The sequence below is a fragment of the Silene latifolia genome, chromosome Y (genome assembly GCF_048544455.1).
Source record: "Silene latifolia isolate original U9 population chromosome Y, ASM4854445v1, whole genome shotgun sequence".
NCBI lineage: Eukaryota > Viridiplantae > Streptophyta > Magnoliopsida > Caryophyllales > Caryophyllaceae > Silene > Silene latifolia.
Genome location: NC_133538.1, coordinates 141,654,177 through 141,668,099, shown reverse-complemented (window position 1 = coordinate 141,668,099; position 13,923 = coordinate 141,654,177). Strand labels below are relative to the sequence as shown.

Genomic DNA, 13,923 nt, shown 5'->3' with positions numbered 1-13,923 from the left:
AGACATTATATTTTTTTTCTCAATTTATACTTTTTATTACTGAGAACACCTTCAAATTTTTCGGGGAATGTAACCTGAGTATTGGTTATTTATAGGCAAATGATGGTCAGAGCAATTTTTTTTTTTAATTTGGTATTGTTGGATTATATGATCCAAAATATTTAGCAAAAATTAGTTTCCTAATTCTTAGATGGTTGTTCCTAAAGACTAGGGTAGTTGGTCAATAACTTGTGTATTTTGTGGATTGTTGTTGAGATACAAGTCGTGGGATTGCTCTCCACTACTTCCTGGTTTGTAGAACTTGTTTGTTTAGGATTCATGCCTATTTAAAGGCTTGAGTTGTATTTGGTTTATTTGAGTCAGTTTACGATAACTTTCTCCCTATGTTTTACTCTCTTCTCTTATTTTTAGTCTATCATGTGGTATCAGAGCTCTTAAGTGATAGTGTTGATATTATCGTCAACTCCACTTAAGTAGCCAGGTTCGATTCGGAAATGGGGCGACAAAAAAAAATGGTGAGATAAAAAAAAAAAAAATCACGCATTTTTTTGTTTGAGTTACAAGTGAGCCACGCAGCCCTTGTATCGATTTATTTCCGCATTAAAAAAAATTGAGAGAGAAAGTGAGTGAATTGTTTGAGTAAAAAAAAATGGTGAGAAGTGCACCATAATTGAGAGATAGAGAGAAGTGCTCTATCGGGTTTGGTAGAGAAAAATGGCTCTACCGTATTTTGGGTGAAGAGAAGTGCTTCACATGTATGGTGAGAAGTGCACCAATGAAATGGTGGAGATAAAGGCTCCATCGACAATCGGTTTTTGGAGAGAAGTGCTCCAAATGAAAGTTGGTGACAGGTGCATCAACAAGAAGGGTGACGAGAAGTGCCTCACGGAGTGAAGACAAGGGCTTTACAAAATTAGATGGAGAAAAATCTATTTGATCGAGCAATTTACGTTTTTGGAGTCCAAACAAAGAGGCTCAATTTAAGTCTCTAAAGGAGGCTATTTTTGAAGTTGGGTGTGGAGCCCAACATATGCGGATGCGAAAAGGATCGCATACCGTTTGAAGGTAATTTGCTCATCGATAAAAGATTGAAAGGCACAAACATATTGTCTATAAAGACGTTCGCAAATAATGAAGCAAGAGGTGGATAAGCTACGTGGGATGCCTTTGAGATAAGTCTACTGTTTGTCTCTCAAAGTGAGTTTCGTATGGAAAATTTGGCATGCAAATTAATCCATTGTTTGGCAGAGAACACACAAATAAAATTTGTGGCCATTTGGGATTATTTAGTTAGTCTCAAAATTTTGAAGTCTGAGAATTCGGTTCAAGTTCAAGAAAATAGAATTATTTGAAGACGGGTAGGCAAAATCTGATAGTTATGGGCTTTGAACCTTAGACATCAAGGTAGTAGATTAACTTATTAACCATTGAGTCATTTGTGTTTATTTGTGGCGGCACCGAAACGCGGTAATCATAGAATCGCAAGGACATATAGTCCTGTGAAGATTTTTCGTCCCATCGGCATGGATGAAGATTGAAAGAGAACGAAAATCCTATCGATTTTGGATCAAGGGGGTGTGTTGGATTATATGATCCAAAATATTTAGAAAAAATTAGTTTCCTAATTCTTAGATGGTTGTTCCTAAAGACTAGGGTAGTTGGTCAATAACTTGTGTATTTAGTGGATTGTTGTTGAGATACAAGTCGTGGGATTGCTCTCCACTACTTCCTGGTTTGTAGAACTTGTTTGTTTAGGATTCATGCCTATTTAAAGGTTTGAATTGTATTTGGTTTATTTGAGTCAGTTTAGGATAACTTTCTCCCTATGTTTTACTCTCTTTTCTTATTTTTTAGTCTATCAGGTATAGATTATGGCTTCACATATGTACAAACAAAAGATTGCATAGTATCCTTGCTTTTACAGTTGCCTTGAAAATTGTTCGTGGTTGACGGGCATGCTCTTCATTTTCCAGGCTGCCAATGCATGTATTTTGGCCTGTATTTATAACCTGTTTGGTTGCTTTATCTGTTGTAATCGTTCATTGATGGTTTCATTTTTCATTCAAAAGTAAGCATTTATCCGGTAAATTTTTCTTGTTTTGTCGCAGCTTGATTTATTAAGACTAATGTTAAGTTATCAATTAATATTTTTGGACGAAAGCTAGAATTATTTTGTTTCTCTCGGTAGTAATACATCAATGTATATATATAAAAGAGGCTTTTTTCAAGCACTCTGGGAAACTCCAACTTTTCTAAAACAGCGAAATATTTTTTCAAATATTAAAATTTAACAGCTATACAATTAACCTTAAAATATATCTTTCTATTAATAATAACCTAAAAAGATAACTTATTAATTAAATAAAACACTTTAAAAATTATTAATGATAAAATTATAGATTGATTGGAGTTTTGAAGATTAAGAGGTGTATCAATTAGTGTTAAACGTTTGCTAGAATCCTTATTCCATATGATTATCAATTGTATATATATGGTTGCACTCATATTGCTTTGTTTGATATCTTTGGTTTGTTTTTCTTAGTTCCGCTTCTTCTTCCACATTAATTTCCATATTATGTTATTATTAATGGTTGTTTGTTTTACTTCCTCTTGGTGCAGGCACATTAACACTCTTGCTATATTGCCCAATTATCTGTATCTATATTTTGTTTTTAGTTTCATGTGTAACATCTAATATAGTTTATTGTTTTCGCGGATAATATATTTCTTCAATTCGCACATGTGATATTTTCTATATAAATCGTATGTTTTTTAGTCTCACGTTCTATTTTAGTATTAATAAAATTTTAAAGATTGTTGTATTCTTAGATCGATTAATAAATGGTACACATATGTTTATGTTCGAGCATATAGTATTTTCAAAACTATACGGAGTACTTGGTAGGGAGTACTTGGTAGTTCCGTTTTACTTATTCTCCTTACATTGTTTTCGCAGGAAGCAAGAGTCTAACGCGATCACAGTCGCAAATATCAATGGCACTATCAATCTATCATGATGCTCAACAAAGAATGACGAACTAACAGTATAACAGTCATAGTGTTTGTTGTGGTAAATAATTAAAGTTTTGTGTTCATGAAATATATAAACAATACATAATTGGTCGTTTCTATAATAATGTTTGATTTTATAATTAAGTAAAAATAATTATATGTGATATTGGTACGTTTTCAGAGTTATATTTCATATTATATTCAATTGTGCGGAAAACATTCATGTATATTATGTGTATCATTTGATCCTAGCTTGGCTTAAATATTTCACAAGTTTCATTTAAGACGGATATCCGTTTAAGCTTAAGACACGGGTCAATAATCACAAATAACCCAATTATAAATATTTATCAAGTCTCGCAAGCATCCTCACTCCAAAGTTCTTTAAAGGTTGGAGTATCACAAGAAGTAATTAAGCAGGTGAAATATAAATTAGAAAAAGGGGGGGGGGGGCCCAAACATACAATTTCTTACCGGAGTGATTTCTTTAGAAATACAAGATTATCTAATACCTTCCCTAAAAAAATTGTAGTAGGAGAAGTTAGACAATTTATATAAGACACTCTGCCCAACTTACAAGGCAAGGGATTTTTCTTTATAGTCTAACCAATAATAACAAATATATATGTGTATGCTTATATAGTGAGTATATATTTACCTACCATGACTAAACTTGGGAAACGAGGTAAACGGGTTGGATTTGAGTCGGGTTATTTTGGGTCAGGTTACTTCTGGGTTTAAGAGTTCAATCCGAGTCTAGCATATATATTTACTAATAATAGTTAGTTTGCAACAACAGACATTTTGACCGGGTTATATTGAGTCGGGTTAATTCCATTTCAGGTTAAACTCGGGTCTATGACCATAACATTTGGAGCGAGTTCTCATAGTAAAAAGAAATATATATTAAAAAAAAAGCTACTTTTATGCTCCCTTCGAATATCTACATATGAGAATGGCGACTGCGCCCAATAGAATTACTTAAGTAATTAAGTTTCAATCATTAACTTTAGAAGAATTTGAAGGTTAATGGAGGACATCTTAAGAGGGCATCTGGGCATTCGTGTGAGTCTTGGTTTGGATTTCAATATGACTTCAATTAAATTAGAATTCAAGTAGGTAGTTCAATACTTCAAAAGCTTATTAATTCGGATATAATTGAAATTTGGAAGATCTTATGCGGCCGATGATGAACGACTATGACCGATAATGATCCCCTCTCCAACAGTAATTAAAAACCAAACAGGTTCAGAGATGATAATGATTTAAACGGCGTGAGTTTTTTAGGAGTTTGAATGATCGGATTGCCATTGTTGGAACAAGGAGAGCAAACCCTAACATTTGGGGATTTATTTATTTTGATTAAATTCCGATAAAATGAATGCATTTGTGTATGTTTTTTGGTCAATTGTTGGATAAATGATGAAAGGAGACCAAATAGACGAAATTGTTAACCCTTTGACATAATTATTTGACTTAAAAACTAATTAAAGTCTGGACTAAAAGCAAATGACTACTCAAAATGGAGTAGTTTTAACAATGGGAGTTTTAATCACCAAAAATTAGGAAAAATTATACTGAGTACCTTATTTGAGTAATTGAAATACAACTTTTACGTATCATTTTAAATGATAATAAAAGGTCCAAACAATTAGAGGAAAGGCAAAATTGAAATCCGTGCAACGCACGGGCACAAAATCTAGTTAATAATAATTTGAACTATTCCTTGTAGTTTAAAGTTCTATATTTATGTAGCTAAAGATACATATGTCATCGGCTTCAGCAAGGTTTGTCCCTGCTTTCTTCAATGCGTACGAGACCTTTTTACAGTCAGGGGTACACCTGAAGTACTCTGCGTCTCTTTTTGTAGCGCTCCACAGATATGGGCCTTGATGTGGTTTGTAAGCTGCATAATAATCGTCCCTTCCGCGATCTACTTCTTCAAATTTCTCAGCTAATTTGAACGCCAATTTGCAAGTTGTTTCATCTTCACCAAATTCAATACGCACAACTCGATTGAAATGCCCGGCCTGTGTAGAATTAGGCGTGCTCAATCCTTCAATCTGGTAACACTGGTTGTTTAGGGTGTTAGCGAGCTTGTTTAGATTCCGCGGCACGTATTGGCCTTGAACCATTTTCCCAGGCACATTAGCTAGAATGCAGGTGTGTGGGAATACAAACATATTTGCCATTTCGCTTGGATTAGTTACGATGTTTACTGTTGAATTCGTGCTTTAAAGTGGGTTGATATGATTAACACCAAATAATTTGAATGTTATATAGAGGGCGAAAGTTGTTTCACTTGCATTCTTGGCCGTTGAATTGAACATTGGGAATTTGAACAGTTCTTTAATTCAGCCAATGCTTGTTCATAGGTCTTCCATATTCAATGCTTGGCCTCATAAATCTTTTCGTAAATGACAGATTAGCTTGTTATTTGAATGGCATTGATTTGTTCCAATTGAATGGTTATTAATGTAGACATTTAAACAACGGTTAAATGTGAGACTGCAATTCAATGGACTGCATCTTATTATGCATTGATTAACATAACCTAGGAATAAAGTTTAATTCAACGTTCTTGTTGCTGACTTGATTATGTTTGTTTTTGCATTAAGATATGACTCTCGCAGGCTTGTATATTGAATAATATGAAATTGTTGTTGTAATAACATTGGTGTATAGGCTTTTGATTTTCTTTAGAAATTGTACATCGTCAATAGGGATAGCCAGGAATGAATTCATTTAGAAACTTATAACTTAATTAAATTAATCTTTGGTAGGAAAATTATTGGAGTTTATTGACTCAACTTCATGCGTTAATGATCATATGAAAGATAGAACGTTACAGTGGGAGTGCTAACTCTGTTTAAGCAAACCTAGTCACTCATTCGTACGCTTACAACACTAATGAGGCTTTATTGCCAGGAACTTATTTTTGCGTGGATCTAAAGCAAGACCTTGAATTTTAGAATGGCACCGTGGCTTTTGGATATTTTGGGTATTTTGACTGACGGAATTTCCTAGTTGTACATTCGAGGAAAGTGATGACAACATTAGCATATGCACTAATTGCCTCTGAATTGGCCTGTACTTCTGCTATATTTATAGTTGCATCTTGTACTTCTACATAGTCGACAGTCCCTGCATAGATGTATTTATCATTGTTGGCTGTAGCAACCCACATGTAGGGCTGTATCTGAGTATCATTGTTGTTTGTCCATTGATTAGGTCCATGATTAGCCTTGTCAAACATTTTGGCCAAATTAAAAGCCGAAATGCAGTGTTGAGCTGTTGTTCCAAACTCAACTATGATGATTCCTGTGAACTGATTTCTACTCCACACTGGTTTAACTTTGCTGACCAGATAGCCAATGTTAATTGGGGTATCTCAAAAAAATTCGATAAAACCTTAGAGAGAGAGCGATGACTGCGTAGAGAGATAAAGCGAAGTTTGAGCTAGATTTTCGCGCCTATGGCAAGGAAATCTAATCTTCAACGACAGTGGGAGATAACTCTACGAGGACGGAACATCCCTGCACATCATAATGATACGTCCTGTAATGGTTCTGAAGTGGAATTAAGCAATTAGGAAAACCTTACTGAAACTCATAATGGTCCAGATGTTGACGAGGGAGGCAAGATCAAAAATATCAATGAAGTCGTGGGAATCCCAGAATTAATAGTTGAAACTGAAAGTGAGGATGAATTTGTTCATGAGGACGACGATTCTGATCAGGATGAGGAGGACACCATAGTGACTAAAACTCAGGAAACAGAGACTCGGGTAGGAGACGATGCAAAAACAGAGTGTGAGGAGATGCTCCAAATCTAACCAGAGGATGTGGAGGAAGAGATTGAGTACTGGAGTCAGGCGGTTATGTGTTTTATCCTGGGGGCTAATCCACCCTGGGAGGTGGTTGAGAGTTTTATCAGGCGCATTTGGACGAAGTTTAACATTGATAAAATCTCCTTTTTGCCAAATGGTGTTTTTCTGGTTCGGTTTAAAACTATGGAGATGAAGGAGAAAGTGTTATTATCAGGGCATTTCCTGTTTGATAACAAGCCTATGATAGTTAAAGAGTGGACTAAGGATTTAGAATTGTCAAAAGCGGATGTAAAATCTCTCCCAGCATGGATACGACTGCACAATCTGCCAATTAAATTCTGGGGTAAGAGTTTCCCAAAAATAGCCAGCCTGGTAGGACAGTATGTCAAAAGTGATCAAGCAACGGAGGAGAGGACGAGATTGGGGTTTGTAAGAGTGATGGTGGAGATGATGGTGGACCAGCACCTTCCAACAGCTGTTTCTTTCAAAGATGAAAAAGGAAATGTGGTTAAAGTCAAAGTAGAGTATGAGTAAAGGCTTGTTACTTGCTGTAAATGCCATGGGATGGGTCATGAAGGGGCATAATGCAAACGATAAGAGCAAAAGAAGAAGGGACTTGTGGTTACTAGAAAAGTGTGGAGGCCTATAGTTAAGAAAACATCTGAGGAGCTGGTACTGGGAACTAATGATGCTGTAATTGTTCAGGTTTCTCAAACACCGGGTAGGGCTCCAGTTAGGAGTGATAATATTCCAAATCCCCCTGTTAAGAGAATACTATCTTGACTAGGAGAGGTGAAGAGACTAGTGGCTATAGCACTGAGAAATTTGGATCTCATTCTTACAAGGAGGTCTTATCTTCTCCACCCTCAAGGAAGAAGTTTGGTGCAAATGGTAATGAACTCTCTCCTACACATTCACATAGATAGTATAGGGTTCTGGAATATTCGGGGTATGAATAGAGTAGGGAAGTAGAAAAGTATCAATTATTTTTTACAGAATAAAGGTGTAGGTTTATTTGGTCTGTTGGAGACAAAGATAAAAAATAAAAATTTCCCAAAGGCTGTAAATAGTTTCAATAATGGGTGGTGTATTTCAACAAATAATAGATATCATAGTGGGGGTCGTATTTGGATTCTGTGGCAACCAAAGATATTTAGAGTGCATTTCATTGAGTACATTGCCCAATTTATTCACATGAAGATAGAATCTTTGATGGACAAAGGAGTTTGCTATTTGACTATGGTCTATGTATTTAATGGGATCCAAGAGAGAGCTCCCCTGTGGGATCATCTGAGGCAAATTGCTGGCCAGGTACAAGGGCCATAGGCCATTGCATGTGATTTTAATTGTGTGCTGGCTGCTAGTGAGAGATATGGAAGAGCTACATCTGCTGCAGAGATGGAACCTTTTAGGACGTGTATTGAGGACTGTGAGGTAGTGGATATAGCGGCAACAAGATCTTTATATACATGGAATAATAAGCAGAGGCCTGAGGAGAGAATTTATAGCAGGATTAATATATTTTTGGTAAATAAGGACTGGTGTGATCTCTATCCTGATAAGTATGCTCATTTCTTACCTGAGGGATTGTTTGATCATTCTCCTTGCCTGGTTATAAGTGCTAATAGTGTGCAGGGTAAGAGCAACTTCAAATACTTAAATATGTTGGGAAGCTATAAGGATTTTATCCCTACTATTAAACATTCCTGGGACAGGAGCATTGAGGGCACTCCTCTTTACAATTTGACCACTAATTTGAAGAGGCTTAAGGCAGGCTTGATCCAACTGAACAGAGAAGCTTTTAGTGATATAGAGAAAACAACTAGCATTCTACAGAAGGAGGTTGAGGAGCTACAAAAGCAATTGGGAATGGATCCTGGTAATCAGCAGCTACTGCAGAAGGAGTATGAGGCCTCTCAGGAGCTTAAAATTAAGAGCTTGGCTAGGGACAACTTTCTCTATCAAAAGGCAAAGAGTGTTTGGGTTAAGGAAGGTGACTCCAATAGTGCTTACTTTCATAACACCATCAAGCAGAGAAGGAATAAGAATAGAGTCATCATGATAGAGGATATGGAAAGGAAAATGTGTGATACTCCTGGCCTGGTGCAAAATGCTTTCCTGGATTATTACAAGCACCTTTTTAGGTTCAAATCAAAGGGTCCAAAGAATTCACAAGAAGATCATTGACCAAGGCCCTAGATGTATTGCAGCTCACCATCCTCTACTTCTCAGACCTGTCACTGGTGCAGAGGTCAAGGATACTCTCTTTAGCATTCCTGATGTCAAATCACCAGGTCCTGATGGGTGTAATAGTAGATTCTTTAAAGATTCCTGGGGTGAGATAGGCAAAGATATTTTCACTGCTGTCCTAGACTTCTTCAAACATGGTAGAATTCTAAAGCAAATCAATGCTACTAATTTAACTATGGTGCCTAAATGTGATAGACCTCAGACTGTGTTGCAATATCATCCTATTGCATGCTGCAATGTGATTTATAAGGTTATTTCTAAGAACTTGTGTGCAAGACTGGCTAATGTACTCCCTCATATAGTGGACAAAAATCAGGGAGCCTTTATACAACACAAAAGCATCCAAGAGAACATTTTGATCTGTCAGGACCTGATTAGACTGTATGAAAGGTCTTCTTCCTCTCCTAGGTGTATGTTTAAGATTGATTTACACAAAGCTTATGATATTGTGGAGTGGAAATTTGTGGACAAGTTGCCGATTATGTTGAACTTCCCTATGATATTTAGAAATATGGTAATGCAATGTATTACCACAGCTTCTTTTTCTATCTCTCTGAATGGTGAGATGTTTGGTTTTTTCCCAGGGAAGAGGGGCTTGAGACAGGGAGACCCTCTATCACCCCTCATTTTTACCCTTTGTATGGAATACCTGACCAGAACTCTCAAGTATGCAGCTGCTAAATATGAGTTTGGATTTCATCCAATGTGCAAGAAGTTAAGACTCACTAATCTGATGTTTGCTGATGATGTCCTTATGTTCAGTAGAGGAGATGCAGAATCTATGATGCTCTTACTGAGGCCATTCTCTACTTTTTCAAAAGCAGTAGGGTTGAAATTGAGTGCATCAAAATCAAATGCTTACTTCTGTGGGGTCTCTAATCAACTCAAGCAGGAGATCCTGAGTGTGTCTGGATTCTGTGAAGGAGTGTTGCCTTTCAGATATTTAGGTTTGCCTATCCAAACTACTAGACTGCAGAAAAGAGACTGTGACTGCTTGGTTGAAAAAATATACACTAGAATCCATAGCTATGGTGCTAGGAAATTTTCCTATGCAGGCAGGTTGATTTTGGTCCAGGTTGTCTTAAAGACTCTTTGTTCTTACTGGGCTTCAATGTTTATTCTTCCCAAAGGGATTGTTCAAAAAGTAGAAGCCACCTGCAGGAACTTCCTATGGGATGGGAGTACTGATTATAGGAGAGCCCCTTTGGTGGCTTGGGACAATGTGTGCAGACCTAAGGAGGAAGGGGGTCAAGGGGTCCCTAAAAGGGCGGGTATTACAGTCTTCCCCCCTTAAAAAGAACTTCATCCCCGAAGTTCAACTCACCTAACTCAACGCACAAGACACGGGAAGACACGACATCACTATTCTTTCGGCACAAATCACCTACTTCCCTGAAACACCATCCCCCATGTCATCATATCATCATTATCTAACGCTCTATTCATATAAACTCTTACAGCTATCATATAAACATCATCATTATCAATTGTCACTCTATATGTATACATCCACCCTTACAAACTATCATATATAAAACATCAACCTTGCAATGCGAACCAGCACAAACGACGATCACCCATCATATGGTAACAACTATCGACCCGAAACATATCCCATAACAACTTCATATTGTACAACCAATACCACCACGTTACTCAACAACGCGATTCTATTACGACACATTACACCACAACTATCTCTTTATGACATACTATCACATTCACTTCAATGAACTAAAGTAACCACTTACACTTCATATAAGCAAGGTGATCAAAGTACTAGAAAATTTTGTAATTGAACAACAAAAAATTATAAACGAACAACAACATAATTTCCAAATCAACCTTTTTATTTTGCGACATTACTCTTCTCCTCTAAAAGGAACTTCGTCCCCGAAGTTCACCACCAAAATTACCACACATATAACCTATTACTTGTATCACAGCATAAATTAGAACCATATTATTTATTATGGACATTACTCACTAAGCCTATACTCGCTAAATTTGAAATCATACATAAACCACCGGAATAACTAGCCGCCGTCGATAAAGCACGTTAATATCGTATGCACAAGCGTATGAAAGATGTAACTCCGATGAATAGATCATAATATGGCATTAAAGGAACAAGAAACCATCACCACTTCACTATTTGTGACGAAAATGTATATAAAACTCAACCACGACTTCTAACATATGAAATTAACGGTTCAAAGGTGTTACTACGCACTAATAACCACGTTAAACATCACACTTGTAATTATAAAACAATTGAACACTTTTAATTTTCGATAACCTCCTGTAACAGTGCTACTCGATCGAGTATGTAAGGGTACTCGATCGAGTGCCATGCTACTCGATCGAGTGTCTTGGCTACTCGATCGAGTAGCCCAAGATCAGAATGCATCAAATCTGCCATACCTGTAGTTACTCGATCGAGTATGGGGGTACTCTGTCGAGTACCTACAGGTCAAATGCCTTTGGAAAACTTGGCATAAACCCAAGTATATACATAATCATCGCATAGAAGTGAGTCGGGATGACTTCCCGACCCCCAAAATCGATCCTGCAACAATGTTAACTAGCAAATCCGGCCTTATGGCCAACAATACAAGTCCATGATCAAATTTTCAATGAAAACAACTACCAATATCTAACAACACTACCAACATCTAATACCAACGGCCATAAACAAATATAGAACTAGGAGCATCACTCCTGCTGCTGCTCAACCATCAACTCATCTCCTCCACCATCACCTCCCGAGGTGCCCGTTCCCGATGTCCCGATGCCTGCATCAACTCCCGCTCCCACTCCCGGGCCTACATGCCATGTGGTCAAACCACCGTAGGGAAAGGATTGAGGCGTCCCCCAAGCTGACTGATCCACTCCGTAAGAGTGGAATACCCCACTATAGTCCCCAACACCACTCCACCAAACCGGATGCGGTCCCTCGGTCCCTATCCCCTGAGTGTACGCCATCTCATGCATATTCCTGAGTGTCAAAGTAGATGATACTCTCTCTGCCAAGTAGCTAGATCGCGTCTCCGGGATGTCGAGGTAAGGGTAGCACGGGAAAGGATGCTGCTGTTGCTGTTGTGGCGCTACCGGCCGTGGCCTAGTCTCCGAGGTCCTCTCCCTCACTCGGCGGGGTCCTCTCCCCAACCTGGGTCTCTCCACCCTGACTGCCGCGTTCTCCCCCTTCTTTGGCTCGGGCATCACCTCTAGGATCGCATCATTGATGAGGTAGGTCTGCAACTGACGGGGCACGTCATCATCCTCCTCCTCCTCCTCGGAGTCAACAGCTGTCACCACCGGCTCTAACGGCTCGGTCGGTGGAAGGTGCTCAGGAGCCGGAATCCCCATCCAACTCACGCCCCATACCCTCCAAGCCAGGCTACCGTCAGCCAAAGTTCTCAACCACTTCAGGTCGAGATAATAGTCACGGTCCATAGTAGGCACTGGGGTAGCCAGAGGCCCATACTCCGGAGAAGCCTCAAAGGAGGTTAGATTTTCAGCTAACCGAGTGGCGATAGCGCCACAACTCAAGTACCGGGAAGAGGCGGTGGCCATGAAGTCAAGAGCAGCACAGACGATGGAAGGAGCATAAAGACCACTTTCCTGGCCCGCTCCGGGTTCAAGTAAGACATCAGAAGTAACACCTCATGGTTGTTCACTTCCTGATATCCGGTCGATCATAAAGGAGGTTCGAGAGGGAACGAAGAAAGATCCTCAATGTGACATGCTGAACATCATTAATCAGCATGTTACTTGAGGTGGGAGCTGGTTTCCCGGTCAGACAAGGCATTAGGTGGCAGACACCGCACTCAGCAGGGATATCAGTGATGGAGTCCTTGGGAGGCTTGGCAAACCCAAGGTGAGAAGCAAATTGGTCCATAGAAAGCAAGAAACTAGTGTTCATCAACCGAAACTGAACGGTCTGGGCAGCTGGGTCATAGATAAAGGAGCTCATAAACTCCAAGGTGAGAAAAGGGTAGGAGTGTTTCCTCAGCCTATACAACCCCGTAAAACCCAAAGTCTCGAATATGTGACGGACATCCATCTCTATTCCCAACTCCTCCAAAAGTGTAGTATCCATACACCTCGTCGGCCTCATTTTGCGTTTTTGCAAAACTACAAAACGCTCTCTCTGTTTGAAGTCTTCAAACACAACAGAAGGGTACTCCGGAACTGCGGGTACCACGGGTCCACTCCCTTCCCCCATCTCAGGTTGTGTAACCCTCCCCCGTTTACTCTGACGGGTCCCTACGTTCGGTCTCGGCATCTGTTTCATCATATAATTTTAAACAAACTTGCATAAACATGTAAAGCATATACTTCATGTAATTTGGATTTTATATACTCATTTCCAAGATCTCAACTCATCAACCAGTTCGACATGTGAAGCACATAATTCATGTCATTAACTTTGAATACTCAGCTAGGTACACACATTAACCAACAGTTTCCCCAATTTGATGTATAAACTCAGTTTGCAGCTACTCATAAACCATAGTTGTAAAGAAGAAATTATCATGGTGAATACACATGCTCAACATCTTCTAACATCCTAGCATGATTCTAAGGTTACTCCATACACACTCTTAATAACATGTGAGGCATTCGTACTAACTCATGGAAAAGCATTTTAGGACATATTATCATCATCTTCAATATTAGAAACAAATAACTCAGTTAAACTTGTCAGACGGTCTCTCTGAAATGAAATTATTTTGACATATTCTTCATGAATTAACACCACTACTATCATATTGAAGTTCAACCTTTACTTAAACAGTCACATACAACCCCAATTTTCAGAAATAACA

General features: G+C 38.5%; 1 long non-coding RNA gene across 1 annotated transcript; it reads left to right on the top strand.

The window, feature by feature from the left end:
- Positions 1-274: 274 nt before the first annotated feature.
- On the top strand, positions 275-3,137 carry LOC141627210 (uncharacterized). Its single transcript, XR_012536771.1, has 3 exons — positions 275-419; positions 1,863-2,068; positions 2,957-3,137. It is a non-coding gene; the product is annotated as an uncharacterized LOC141627210 (long non-coding RNA).
- Positions 3,138-13,923: the final 10,786 nt, after the last annotated feature.